Source organism: Calliphora vicina, chromosome 5 (genome assembly GCF_958450345.1).
Source record: "Calliphora vicina chromosome 5, idCalVici1.1, whole genome shotgun sequence".
NCBI classification, from domain to species: domain Eukaryota; kingdom Metazoa; phylum Arthropoda; class Insecta; order Diptera; family Calliphoridae; genus Calliphora; species Calliphora vicina.
The window spans coordinates 107,927,489-107,942,348 of record NC_088784.1 but is presented as its reverse complement, the minus strand read 5'-3'; the positions used below and the strand labels follow the sequence as shown (position 1 = coordinate 107,942,348).

The 14,860-nt window shown below is 29.5% G+C and overlaps 1 protein-coding gene across 1 annotated transcript in view; it reads left to right on the top strand.

The window, feature by feature from the left end:
• The window catches only part of LOC135961946 (uncharacterized), a 40,170-nt gene continuing 25,310 nt past the window's right edge, over positions 1 to 14,860 (top strand). The window contains exon 1 of the mRNA XM_065513600.1: positions 1 to 540. The gene's annotated coding sequence lies outside the window, so the exon portion shown is untranslated. The remainder of the gene's footprint in view (positions 541 to 14,860) is intronic.

Genomic DNA, 14,860 nt, shown 5'->3' with positions numbered 1-14,860 from the left:
TACAAAATAAATCCAACAACCAACAACAATTGAAAATTCTCGTGCGTTTGTAACTGATTTTCGTACGCTGGTACTTTTAGTGCGTTCGTAGGCCTGCTAAACAACGCGTCTTGAGCGCTTTTTATTTCGTTCTTCTATTGTTGACTGACTAACTGACTTAAAGTTGTCATCTTCATAAAACCGCCTTAGGAAACAATTGTAAAAATAAATCCAACAAAAAAAATAAAAAAAAAATTAGAAAAAATAAAAAGTACCAAACTAAACTAAACTAAACGTCCAAGTTCTAAAATAAACGTGTCGTAATAACAGTTGAAAAAAAGTAAAAAAAAAAATTACAAATAAAAAAAAAACAATTGCAATTTATTACAAAATTGCTGTGCATTTTCCTGGAAAAATAATTATTATAATAAACAAAAAAAAATAATAAATAAATAAAAATACAAAAACAAAGAAACCAACAAACATAACAGACCCCAACAATTTGAAGGGTTTTAAGGTTGATCGATTTTAAACATATTTTGAAACTGAAATCAAAAAAACGTGAGTGTAAATTTCAATTGTTTTGATTTTTTGTAAATCTAAGCAAATGACCTAATTAATTTTATTTTATTTATTTTTCTTTTTCTATATTTTATTTTACAAATACACAAATCAAATCAAATACAATATAAATTGTGTGGTGTTTGAGAGTGTTTCTGTATCTGTGTGAGAGAATGTTTGTTGTTGTTGTTATTGGTGATTCTAAATATTTCGTAAAATAAAACAGATTGTGAATGAGAAAACAATAAAAACCATAAATCTACCTGCAGTGACACATATTTACAAATTATGTGTAAAAAAAAACTATAAAAAATTAGAAATATTAAAAAAAATAATTGATAAATTTATAAATTTATAAAGAAAAAAAAGAACATTAAGTGGGAATAATTTATAATCAGCAGTGACCACAGTGGAGAGAGACACTGTGATGCAATATTTTTACCATCCCAATGACAAAAACAGCGATGCCACCAGAATTATCTATCTATTAGCATAAATAAGGCAAGTTTAGGGCAAGTTTAAATAGGCACAAACAAATTTAAAATAAGCAAGCAAAAAACTGAAAAATATGGCCACAAGTATTTGGATATTAGAGTTTGAATTTAATCTCGATTACGATTACAAAAAGCTCTGTTAATCACGATTATCGATTAATCGATTATATTTTTAAAAATTACATGAAAAACAAGTAAGAACTATACTATATACTATACGACTATACCGGTCAAGCCCTATTTTGATTAAAATTGTTATTTTTATATGAAACTTATTTATATTGAAAGAGATTTATTCTCGGTAAAATGAGTTTCGAAAGTGGGCCTTATATGGCAGCTATGACTAATTATGGACCGATCGTCACAAAATTTGGTGGCGTGATTTGCGTATATATGAAACTTATTTGTGTTGAATTTCAGAGATTCTCATTAATGAAATTTTCGAGAGTGGCCGGCCCTTATATGGGAGCTGTGGACCGATCGGTACTAAATTTGGTAGCGTGAGTTCTAAAACTTATTTGTGCTGAATTTGGTTTGGATATCTGTATAATTATGATAGCTTAATTATTTTCAGATAGGGCAGTTGTATGGGTGTTAGGATTCGTCCTTGGATCAATATTTAAGTTTTTGCCCAATTTTGTAGAATTATCTTTGAAATTGCGACCTGTAGATTAATTACACGGACGGATATCGCTTAATCGACTCAGAAAGTGATGCAGAGCAGCTTGGTATAATTTAAGGTGGGTGTTGGAACAATATTTTTGCACTTTACAGACATAAGCAAAACAATTTTGTATTAAATATGCGGGATTTTTGCAAATGTTTAGCTTTTATTTTGAAACATTTTTACAATATAATTTTATTCAAAGTATTGGCCATTGTGAGCTATTAACTTTTTCCATCTTTCTGGCATTATATGGATTCCGAGCCAAAATAACTGCTCATCTTTTGGGGCCATGAACGAATCAACCCAATTTCGGATACTCTGTTTCAAAGTGAAGAGGGCATTCTGCATCGATCGAAACAAATAATAGTCGAACGGGGCATGGTCTGGACTATAAGGCGGGTGAGGCGATATTTCCCAACCACTTCATTATAAATAGTTTATAACAGCTATGCCGAGTGTTGCCTTGCGCTCGCATCCAACGAAGATGTAGCTTTCGGTACAGGTTCCCTGTTATGGGCTGCCCAGATTTCAGCAGCTCATAATAGATAGGACCCTTTTAGTCCCACCAAATACTGAGAATTACCATAGCGCCATGTATATTTGGATTTGGTGTTGATTCGGCTGGTTGGCCGGACTTCACATACGATCTCTTATGCTTCGGGTTATCGTAATGGATCCATTTTTCATCGCAAGTAATGATTCGGTGCAAAAATGATTTCATTTTATAGCGTTCAAGCAGTATTTCAGACATACAAAGGCCTCAAGGTTTCAATGTCTTTCGCTAAATTCGGAATTTGGGTGAATCCTGTAGCTTGCAAACGTTTTGAAATCTCTGCTTGAGTAGCTCCTTGAGTTTTACAACAATCTTAATGTCGTAATGCCTCCAATTCTTGGTCTACAAACTTTTTTGGCTGGCCTGGGCGATCTTAGTCTTCCGTGTCAAAATCACCACTACTCAACCAAACAAATCATCTTTTGCACGTTGAAACCGATGGAACACATTAACCATAATCGGTGGGCTTCAGCGGAAATAAGTTCAAATTAAAGAAGTAAAGGAAAACTTCCCGCATATGACAATTCGTTGGTACAAAAATCGATATTTTCCAAGCAAAAAAAAATTCGTTCTTACACTGTAATGTTTAATAACTAAGTTAGAATAAATGACAGATATTTACCCTTCAAAATAACAGATAAGTTATTAAAAAACCACCTTCAAAAGATACGCCATCTATTGTAAATCCCGCAGTCTTCATGGAGCAATGCCTCCAGGACCCAATATATTCTGGGACCTGGTAAAATTCGAAAAGACGATCTACGTAAATCCGTTCGCCTGTTGAAGACATTTTTCCCAAATATTATTTGTTGATCAGAAATGTTTAGTATTGAAATCGGTCAAGTAGAACCAGAGTTATGTACCAAAATATGAGACAAATTCCAAAATAATTGTTATTTTTCGAAAATGTTTTGATATTTTCATTCTCCCAGCCTCCTCAATTCAAATTTCTTCTATGTTGTTGGGGATAAAAATAACTTAAAAGTAATATTTTCATTAAAGAAATTATAGGCAAAGTGCGAACCTTGTCCGTCTGTTGAAGTCACGATAGGGCCTCGGCGAAAGGACCCAGGGAGATAATATTTTACCCAAATATTAGTTGTTGATCAGAAATGTTTGGTATTGAAAATGGATAAAATCGGTCAAGTAAAATCAGAGTTCTGTACCAAAATGTGAGACAACTTCCAAAATAATTGATATTTTTCGAAAAGGTTTTGCTATTATCTTTCTCCATACAAATTTCTTCTATGTCGTGGTGGATAAAAAAAAACTCAAAAGTAATATCTTCCTTAAAGAAATTATAGTTAAAGTGCGAAATAAAAAAAAAAATAATTTTTTTCTTTAAACTTTTGAAATCTGCAAAAGCTTAGTTCTTCTAGCTAAAACCTTGCTCTGATGATGATAAATACTATTTAAAGCGATAGAGGAATACTTTTATTTAGTGGTTTTGAAGCAACGCCATATTATTATTTCGCTTATTCTTAGTTCTCGTAAATAGTTATTTACCCTGTAATATTATTAGAAATAACCACAAGTTTCTAAACATATGGCTAATTTTAAAATAAAATATTTCTAAAAACTTTATAACATAAGATTATTAGAAGTTAGAAACTTTATGTGACTCTAATATTTAAAGTATTTTTATACCCTTCACCATGAGTGGCAAGGTTATATATAAGTTTGTTATTCCATTTGTAATTTCAACATTTTTCATGTGCGATCCCACAAAGTATATTCTGTAGCCCCCAAATAAATTATATACATTATTCATACATCAATATATCCGCTATAGACCCGGTTCGGCTGCTAATTGAAATGGATAAAATCGGCCCACAAATGGATATAAGGAAAAACCTAGAACAACCTCGATTTTTATACCCTTCACCTTCGTGAGAAGGGTATACTATATAAGTTTGTCATTCCGTTTGTAATTTCTACATTTTTCATTTCCGACCCTATAAAGTATATATATTCTGGATCCTTATAGATAGCGGAGTCGATTAAGCCATGTTCGTCTGTCTGTCTGTTGAAATCAATTTTCTGAAGACCTCAGATATCTTCAGGATCCAAATCTTCAATAATTCTGTCAGACATGCTTTCGAGAAGTTTGGTTTAAAATCAGCAAAATCGGTCCATAAATAACGGAGATATGAGCAAAAAACCGGGACAACCTCGATTTTTGACCTATTTTTTATCTATATCTGGTCATTAATATAGACAATATGGTATCTAATGATAGATATTTCAAAGTCAATTGCAACGATGTAGATAAGGCTATAGTAAGTTGGACCTACAATGGGTCAAAATCGGGAAAAATATTTTTTAACCCGAATTTTTTTTTCATCAAAAAATTTTTTTGTCATACATTTTTTTTAAAAAAAAATTTAAAAAAAATTTGGAAAAAACTTTTTTTAAAAAAAATTAAAAACAATTTAAAAATAAATTAAATTTTGTTTACCTAAAAATATAAAAAAAAATGATTTTAAAGTATAAGTGTAAAGTATAAGATTCGGCACAGCCGAATATAGCTCTCTTACTTGTTTTATTTATTTTAATCTATATTAGGATTACTAAGTCATTAATATAGACAATATGTATATCTAATGATAGATATTTCAAAGACCTTTGCAACGGTGTATGTAAGGACATAGTAAGTCGGGTACACAATGGGCCAAAATCAGGAAACAAATTTTAATCCGAATTTTTTTTCACCAAGAACAAAATTGTTTGTCATAAAATTGTTTTCATATTAAATTTAAAAAAAATGTTGCCCTACAACTTTTTTCACAAATAAATTATATATTTTTTTTTTAAAAAAAATTTGAAAAACAATTTTTTTTTTAAATTTTATTTACCTAAAAATATTTATTATTTTTATTTTAAACTATAAAAATTCTGTATTCGTTTATTATGTCTAAGATACTTTCTATGTTCTTCATTACGAATTGTAAGGGTACATTTCCTTCCATTCTATGGTACATGCTCTTATTTGTTTTCTCTCGTTTTTAAACTAAATACCAAACTGGCTTTCCTTGACGCGGTTATATTTTTGTATGATTATGTTTTATTTTTCATAGAAATTATAACACAATATTATGAAAAGTCTAAAATTATAATGATAATTTTAACTTCTGGACCACAAACTCTTTAATCTACAATCTTTAACTCCTGGACCACAAAATGTTTAAGGCATCTACAATCTATAACAACAAGTTCATTTTGTAAATGTTTTCATCGGATGTTATTTTGTTCAACATAATAATAATGACCTCAAACTCATTAAAGAGTTAATGTTTTACTATTTATTTATATCTTAATATTGCAATGAAGAATTTCTCACGAATTTTGCGGTAAATGAATTTGAATGAATTTGCTCTTAAACATACGGGGGATTACAATATAGGCGTTTATGACGCAGCTTGATTCCTCACGCATATTTTCTGCTGCACAACCACAGAATTATGGTAACATCTTGGATCTATTAATTTTCCTTACAAATAGGTTCTAAAATAAGCTAAATCTAATTCTGTGGGGACTTTTTTGATAAAAAAAATGTGAAATTTATTTAATTTAATCGTTTTTTTATTATAGACATTGTATTATGGGATTCACTTTGAGATTAAGAACGAAAAATTAACAATTCATTTAATAAACACCATATGCTAATAAATTTCCAAATATAGTTACGAAATTCTGCCCGCAAAATCCCTTTCTAAAGTTCAGTTCCGTTTGGTGTAATAATTCCGTAAATACCTTTTCAAAAATCTTCATTATAAATCTTTATCACCTCTTGACTTTAAAAACTATTCCCTTTTCAAAGATTTATATACATATTTTTTTTTTAAATTTCAATAAAATTTTAAACAGAATTCAGAAAACTACCTATGAATTTCTTAAAATTTATCAGATCTCCTCAATTTACTCATACACCATTAAAATAGCATTTTGTTGTTGTTGTTCTGCTTCCAATTGCGAAATCTTGGCTTTATAAATAACCAAGCAACTGCTAACTACTAACTACCAACGACTAGTATGTATGTATGTCTGCCTGTATGTAAGTATTAAACTGGGTTATTTTATAAGCTTACTTACCTTGTGGGCCGTTCGTTGTTCATTGGTACTCGAAATGTAATAAAATAAGAAAAAAACAAAAAAAAAAATCAAAATATTTTTGCTGAAACACACACAGAAACCGAAACAGAAAGCTTTAATGATTTCATTTGCTGCAGGTGGCTGTTGTTGGTTGTCTGCATGGTTGGCTAAATAACTGACTTACTGTCTAACTGACTGACTCGACTGTTAGACTGACTGCAAGCCAGTTGTAGTTTCATTCTACTTTTAGTGATTTCATAGTTTCTATGGTTTGTTGCTGTTTTTTTGCTTTTCTTAAGATACGTTCTCGTGTTTTCCAAAGTTTCGTTTATCCAAAAAGAAGAAAAACTAAAAAAAAAACACAAAATTTACACCAAAATAAGAAAAACACAAAAACAAAGTTGTTTTTAAGTCTAACACAATAAGTGTTAACTTAATGTGTTCGTGTGTGTCTAAGTGGGGGAGAGAAAGGGGGACTTTTATAAAAAATAAAAAAACTAAATTGTGACACCAAAAACTACTAATAAGGAAGGCTACCCATAACCAACATGTGGAGTTATTGCAAGCCAGAAAAGATTTCGGTTGGCAAACATTCTGTTTGGCAACTTTTGTTGCTGAATTGTTGTTTCTAAAATTTGGCAATAAATACAAGATTTGTTGAAAACGTCAGTGTTGTTGGCTTAATCATTTTCTTAACATTTGATTTCTTGATTAATTACTTTTTTCGCAAAAACACTTTAGAAATTGCAAAAAAAATTATTATTTTGTATTAATATGTTTCTGCAACATTTTTTGTATAAACATGTTTTGTCAACATTTTTTTTATGAACATGTTGCCGCATCTTTTATTCTACAAATTTGTTTAGCAACATTTTTATCATAAATAAGTTGCTGCAACAATTATTGTATAAACATTTTTCAGCATCATTTTCACTATGATCATGTTGCAGAAAAATTTTACATGTTGCTGCAACACTTTTTCTATCAACATGTTGCAACAACTATTTTTATTTGAACACGTTGTTGCAATATTTTTTGTATAAATATGTTGCAGCAACTATTATTCTATAAACTTGTTTCAGCAACATTTCTACTATTAACATGTTTCACATTTTTTGATAAACATGTTGCTGCAACATTTTTACTATAAACATGTTGTTGCTGAAATATTTCTCTTATAAACATGTTGCTGCAACATTTTTACTATAAAGATGTTGCTGCAACATTTTTACTATAAAGATGTTGCTGCAACATTTTTACTATAAAGATGTTGCTGCAACATTTTTACTATAAAGATGTTGCTGCAACATTTTTACTATAAAGATGTTGCTGCAACATTTTTACTATAAAGATGTTGCTGCAACATTTTTACTATAAAGATGTTGCTGCAACATTTTTACTATAAAGATGTTGCTGCAACATTTTTACTATAAAGATGTTGCTGCAACATTTTTACTATAACGATGTTGCTGCAACATTTTTACTATAACGATGTTGCTGCAACATTTTTACTATAAAGATGTTGCTGCAACATTTTTACTATAAAGATGTTGCTGCAACATTTTTACTATAAAGATGTTGCTGCAACATTTTTACTATAAAGATGTTGCTGCAACATTTTTACTATAAACATGTTGCTGCAACATTTTTACTATAAACATATTGCTGGAAAATTATTTTTATAACATTTTGCGTCAAAATTTGTTTATGAAAATGTTTATATACATAACCATGTTGCTGCAACATTATTACTATAAACATGTTTATCAACTGGTGCAACATTTTTCTTATAAACATATTTCTGGAACATTATCATTATAAATGTTTCTATAAACTTGTTTAAGCAACATTTTTAATGCAAACATGTTACACATAGTTTTTTCTTATAAACATGTTGCTGCAACAATTTTGCTGCAACATTTTCTCTTTAACATGTCACAGCAACATTATAAACATGTTTCACAACATTTACTGATAAACAGTTTTTTATCAGAATAGCAAAATATTTCTATAAATATTTTGCTGTTCTTATTATAAACATGTTGCTGAAACATTATTTCTATAAACATATTGCAGCAACATTTTTTTTGTGCAATAAACATGTTGCTTTTAACCTACAAACATATTGCTGCAACAATTTTTGTATAACCATATTTACTGCTGATGAAACCAATAAGAATCTAACAAATATATATTCTCTAAAGCCTTCTTCCCTGGTAAGAACAGCAAAATAATTCCAACATCAAAGTAAAGTGTACAAAATAAATAAGAAAAACATTTGTAAACCTACAAACATTTAACTAATACAGGTTGCCATACTACATGAAACGAACAAGAACACCAACCAACCAACTAGCCAACCAAACCGAACCGAACTAAACCAAAACATTTGGCAATTATGAATACTTACAACAACACTCAACAACAAGAAGGGAAGCGACACAGAGAGAGCGAGCAAGAGAGGAGACCTTAGTAGCAAACAGCAAAATTAAAAAAAAAATGTGTAAAGCAATATCAGTGTGTTTGTTTCCGTTGCACTTCCCACCATTCTATTAGATTTCACAACTGGCCTGCCTGCCAGCCAGCCTGTCTGTCTAACCGACTGACAAACTATTTAATGCAGATTTTGCACAATCAACTGGCGAACGAACATTCAAACATACATACGCTTGTTGCACAACTCCCTCAGTGCAATGCAATGTCGAGCCGAACGCTTACCAAGAAAATTGTACAAAAAAAAAAAACACTTCTTAATTTTGCATCCAACACACATTTCTTAATTTTTGTTCGTTCAGCTCAGTTTAACTGCCGAGCGATTGATCGGAAATTTAAAAAAACGATGCTCGTTTTGAAAATGTTCTCATCGTGTATGATTTGAAAAACAAAAACATTATTTTTATTGATCAATCATCTATCTGTATTGTATTGTATTGTCGGAGGCAAATTATTTTCAATGCTTTTTCAAATATGTTGCAATAAGCTCTCTGTCACTGCAAAGTTGCGTTGGCGTTAGTAAAAAACCACATTGTACTGGTACTTAAATACAAGGGAAGATAAAAATTCAAAATTGAGCACGAAATTCATTTCAATGTTGAATCATTAGCAGGGATGAACAAATTGGTATAATTGTCTGTCTATTTTTTTTTTTTTGGATACGATTGTATATTTTTTTATAAAATTTGTTAATGAACAAAAATTTTAGTAAAAAAATTTACATACATAATCTAAATTGGTTTTATTGATTCCGATTGTAAAAAAAACTGAGAAACCAGATGTGGCATTTTTTAATGATGGTGCCAAATTACAGCATCTAATAACGAGTAAAATTTATCTAATTTGTATAATAATTCCGTTTGTAATTTCTACATTTTTCGTTTGAGACCCCACAAATTATATATGTATATTCTGGATCGTTATAAATAGCGGAGTCGATATAGACATGTCCGTCTGTATGTTGAAATTAACATTCCGTAGCCCCCAATTAACTTACATACATAATTCATACATCAAAATATCCGCTATAGACACGGCTCGGTTGCTATTTAAAATCGAGAAATCTTATATCTCAACCACAAATGGCTGAGGACGGAGATATATTTTTGATCTATGTATATCTGAATAACTAAGTCATTAATATGGATAGATATTTCAAAGACCTCTGTAATGACATATTTTAGGTCATAGTAAGTCAAATCGGGAAAAAAATTTTACACCGAATTTTTTTTCACCAAAAAATTTTTTTTTGTTATAGATTTTTTTTCACTAAGAAATTTAAAAAAAAAATTATTTTTAAAAAATTAAAAAAGTAATTTCAAAAATTTAGTTTGGCATAAATTTTTTTTTTTTAAATTTTGTTCACCTAAAAATATTTACAATTTTTAAAGAATAATTTGGTGAATGGTATATATAAGATGTGGCACAGCCTAATATAATTATTTAGCTTCATTCAAAGGCTTTTATTTAAATAGAATTCATTTATCGTTGTATTAATTCATTACAGATTTCATTCAAACTTTGAATGATTAAATTTTTATTAATTCAAGTCTAATACAAATTGAATTAAACTATTTTTTCTTCATTCTGTTAGGTTTTTAAAAGCTTTTAATCATTTACAAAATTAATTAAAGTAAAATTTTGTAATAAATTTGTATTCAAGAAAATTTTAATGATTCAATAAGGAATTAATTTAATAAAGAATGAATTCTCTATGGCATGAATTCAATATATTTGAAGTACCAACGAATTAATCCTATGAATTAATACATAATGAATTATTCATTAACGGAATAGTTGAGAGATGCAATTTAATTTGATTTTTTAAAATGGGATTAAGAATAAGTTATTTCGATCATATGTATTGAATCATGAAAGTTTTCTTTGATTTAAAAGTATGTATTACAATTTAATGAAAAATTTTAATCTATTACAAATAGGATTTGGCAATTGTTTTCGACATAGAGAAAATATACATAGAGCGGAAACTAGAAAAAAATCCAACAAAAAAATTACTCAATAAAGTTACACATACGAGTGAGTGTTGCTTTTGTTTTTCCATAGTTTTTTTACTAAAACTAAAACACTTACGTTATTGACAACTGAGTTAGGTCTTTGACAGGAGAATTTCCGCTCTATGTATATTTTCTCTATGGTTTTCGATTCACTTTGTAAATGATTAAAAACAAAACAAATTTAATGAAAAAAAATATTTTCACTCAATTGAATAGAGAAAAACTAGAAAAACTCAAACCAAATAATTACTCAAAATAATTACACATAGTGTTAATTTTATTTTCACATACTTTATTTACTAATACATTCTCAACTCTTAGGTTTGTGACAACTGAGTTAGGTCTTTGACAGGAGAGTTTCCGCTCTATGTCTATTATCTATGAATTTAACTATTCAAAGCATCTATTACAAATAGGATTTGGCAATTGTTTTCGACATAGAGAAAATATACATAGAGCGGAAACTAGAAAAAAAAATCCAATAAAAATATTACTCAAAATAATTACACATACATAATAGTGTTGATTTTGTTTTCACATAGTTTTTTTTTACTAATACACTCTCACCTCATAGGTTTCTGACAACTGAGTTAGGTCTTTGACAGAGGAGTTTCTATGATTTAAAGGTTGAATGAGTTATGTTATGAACTAATTCAATAATGAATGAAATCTAAGAGCCATTCTTTTGTTGCAAATTATGTAATTAACCCAATAAGCATTTTTACTGGAATGCAAGTGTAATTCAAGTCTTGAATTATAGACAAAACAATAGAATTACAGTTGTATTTTTGTTTCAATAGGATTCTCCAGTAAAAAGGAAACATAAATTCAAACCAAATTTTTCAAGTTTATAACATAATCAAATTCCAACAAAATGTCAAAGTGCTTGAATTGCTGAAATTTTTATTTCTGAATTAAGATTTTAGAATCAGATTCTCCAACTTGGGTGAGACTGATATTTTTATTACAGTAAAACCTCCAGTATGATTTTGCATCTCCGATTTTAACAAAAGAAAATAAGAATTCAATTATTTTCTTTTCCTATTACTGTGAGTTTTGACCTGATTTGATTATGATTTTCTAAAGTAATAAAGTACAATTCTTCATACCTATTCGTTGTTACAATTTGTACAATAATTTTCATTTTACACCATTGATCACTAGTAGTAGCTTGTCTCTTCCAAAAAACACGCTAATTTTACTATTTGTAAAAATAAAATTTAGAAAACAAATAAAAACACTAACAATAAATAACTGGCACATAAAGAGTTTAATTTGGTAACGCTGCTTTGGTGGCGGTCGCTATTAATCAGTCATTTAGTCAATGTGTTTTGCAGCGTTAGTGGCAGCGTTAATGCGAGCCCACTCCAAACCTGTTGACCTAATTTCACTATGTCCGTTCCTAAAACTAATACGATGACGGCAATGTTCTCTTTTGTTTGCTGGCTGATTGTAAATGTTTAGTCGTTGTTGTTGTCGTTGTCGATACGAGGTGTGTTTAACAAAAAGTGGTAAAAGAGAGAATAAGAAACACAAAAATAACAACAACAAAAAGAAGCAACAAACCTACCACACTTTATTATATTTAGCAAACATACTACAACAAAAATTATTAAAAAAAAAATAATCAAGCAAGCTGGCAAGCAAACAGCTGCCGTCATGGCCATCGGCATTCCAGAGTCGGTTACACTTCCAAACGTCAAACAACTGAAGCTCGCAAAGCTTCAGCTAACAAAAATATACAATATCTATTTTTTTTCTCCGTGGATCATAATAAAACCGAAAAAAACAGTGGTATGAAAAAAATAATAACAAAAATATTAATAAAATACACGAATAAAAATAATAGAATTAAAATAAATCCCACAAAAAAAGAACAACGGAAGTGTGTCAATCAATTTAAACTTTAAAGAATGTAAAAAAAGAGAAAAAACTAAATTTAAAACAAAAACCCAATTTCTCAATAGAACACCACAAAAAAAAATAAAAAAAAGAATAAATGAATTGCATCGATTACATTGAATTCTCATAGTTTGACTTTATTCCGAATGAGTGTGAGAGTGTAAAAATGTCTGCTGGTGTTTGTGTTGTAATGGTTCCCATTCTATCCGTGTGTCTGTGTATTTTGTGTTGGTTGGACCTAACCTACCACATTTTCAAAATCTTCTCCCCCGTCCTATCAATAAGAATTCACACAAACACACACTCTCATATTCATACAAAATGAGCACAAAATAAAAACAGCAACAAAAAACTACAATGAAAAAAAGTGACAGCAAAAATATTTGATGAAGAGAAAAATTAGGTCAACAAAATAAACCCCACCATACACCTGACGCCCTCTCCGACCATAGCTTCACCTACATCCATCCATCCAACCATTGAAACAATCTTTTTAGTTTTAAAACACACATTCACACACACACACTTGGTTTGTTTGCTACGCATATGGGGGACAACAAAAACAAAAGATGAAAATAATCAACAAAAAAAAGAGTATAAAATAACGTATGGGGAGCGTAAAATGAGAGAAAATTGCATACATGAAATTGTTATTGCACTTGATGTAAACAAAACACAAAAAAACGAATAAAAACAAGAAAACCTACATACGTTGACTGACTGACTACTGAATGTATGCAAGTGCATTCATTAAATATGTACAAACAACAGCAACAACAACGGCAACATCAATTTTGTTGTTGTGTAAAGTGTGTGACAATGTGGGGGTGTCAGAAGATGGCAGGCAGAGAGAGAGCCAGGCAAAGCAGCATGGGTTAGTTTCAGGCTATTTGCAGATTTCTTTGTACGAATGCAAAGGGAACAAGTTCATAACATCCTATATGTAGTAGATACGTACGAATGTTCATTGTACAAACATAGATACAATTTGTATTTGCACGATACGTGTGAGTGTGTGTGTTTGTTTTTGAGTTTTATTATAAACGATTTATAAATACCAAAGTTTGACACCACATCGGGAGTAAAAAGTGTGTTACAAATGAAGAGTTGCCCTGCTGCACATTAATATGGAGTCATGTACATATATTTATTTATTTCAGAACAATTATGATCATAATATTATAAAAATTAATATCTCCAACTTTAAGGGCATATTTTTGAATACTTTCAGACCAAAGGTTCGAAAGAATTAATTCTTAATTCGATTTTCAAAATCCAATTAAATTTGATATTTTTGTTGACTGTTGCATATTAGGTGCATGAATACGAAATTTCCATATGAAATCTATTAAAAGAAAATAATATTTTGAATAACTCTCCGCATTCCACTTTTAATAAACAAGTAAGAGTGCTACATTCGGCTGTGCCGAATCTTATATACCCTTCACCAAATTATACTTCAAAATTTTAAATATTTTCAGGTAAACAAAATTTATTTTTTTCCAGTTGTTTTTTCATTCTTTGGAAAAAAAATTTTCGATTGTTATTTAAAATTTTTTAAATTTAAATTTTAAATTTTTTTTTTAAATTTAAAAAAATTTATTTTTGTTTTTTAATTTTTTTTTGTGAAAAAAAATTCGATTTTGACCCATTGTCGGTCCAACTTACTATGGTATTATATACGTCGTTGCAAATGTCTTTGAAATATCTATCATTATCATATATTTTTTTTTTTAATATTTAGCGAAAAAAAACTTTTGGTGAAAAAAATTCGGATTAAAAAATATTTTTTCCGATTTTGTCCCATTGTAGGTCCAACTTACTATGGTTTTATATACGTCGTTGCAATATCTATCATTAGCTATCCATCTTGTCTATATTAATGACTTAGTAATCCAGATATAGTTTAAAAATCGAGGTTGTCCTTATATCTCAGCCATTTGTGGACCGATTTTCTCGATTTTGAATAGCAACCGAATCGGAAGAATTCCGGGGATATTGATGTATGAATCGTCTATTTGGGTTCTTCGGAAAGTTGATTTCAACAGACAGGCGGACATTCCTTAATCTACTCCGCTATATATAAGGATCTAGAATATATATA